Source organism: Nestor notabilis, unplaced genomic scaffold (assembly GCF_000696875.1).
Source record: "Nestor notabilis isolate BGI_N333 unplaced genomic scaffold, ASM69687v1 scaffold30309, whole genome shotgun sequence".
Classification (NCBI taxonomy): Eukaryota; Metazoa; Chordata; class Aves; order Psittaciformes; family Psittacidae; genus Nestor; species Nestor notabilis.
Window position 1 is genome coordinate 50,383 of NW_009943734.1, and position 796 is coordinate 51,178.

The following is a 796-nucleotide window of genomic DNA, read 5'->3' on the forward strand; positions in this document are numbered from 1 at the left end:
CTATTAAATAAAAGATAAAATTCAGAAAAATTAAAACTATCTTTTTTCCTAGTTATATAATACAATCTAGCTCTATAGCCCAAGTGCCTTGTACCTTGTGTTCTCATTTAAATGTGTGCGAAGGAGAGAAAGTGGGTATAACCAGTCATAGTATCATGATTATTCCTACTATGCACTTTTCACAGATACAAATAATTTCACAAGGTGCAACATTATTCTAAACAAGCTTGATTCATCAGAAGAAAAGTCCATACTTTTTAGGTTTAGTCTGTTATAGGTGTAAATGGTACCTAAAGTTTATAGCTGGAAATTACCCACAATAAAATATATTCTTACGTAAATGCCCCATCCCTTGCAGTATCCAAGGCCGGCTTCAACAAAGTCTTGGGTGACATGGTCTAGTGAGAGGCGTCCCTGCCCATGGGATGCCATGGGACGCCTCCGATGGCAGGGAGGCTGGAACTAGATGATCTTAAGGTCTGATGATCTTTCCAACCCAAACTATTCTATGATTATATAAGCTTCCTTTTTAAAAAAGTAAGAAAAGTAAAAAAAAAAATAAAATTTAAAAGGTAAGAAAAGGTTAAAAAGATTAAAAAAAGGTAGAAGTAAAAAAGTAAAAGCAAAAGTAAAAATGATAAGAAAAAATAAAAAGGAAAAAAGGAGAAAGAAAAAAGGAAAAAATTAAAGAAGGGGGTATGTCAAGGATATGTTGTGTCGTGAAGTCACAGGACAATCAGAAAATCAGACTGACACTGCAATTGTATCTTTGCATGAGGAAATTACATAAATATTA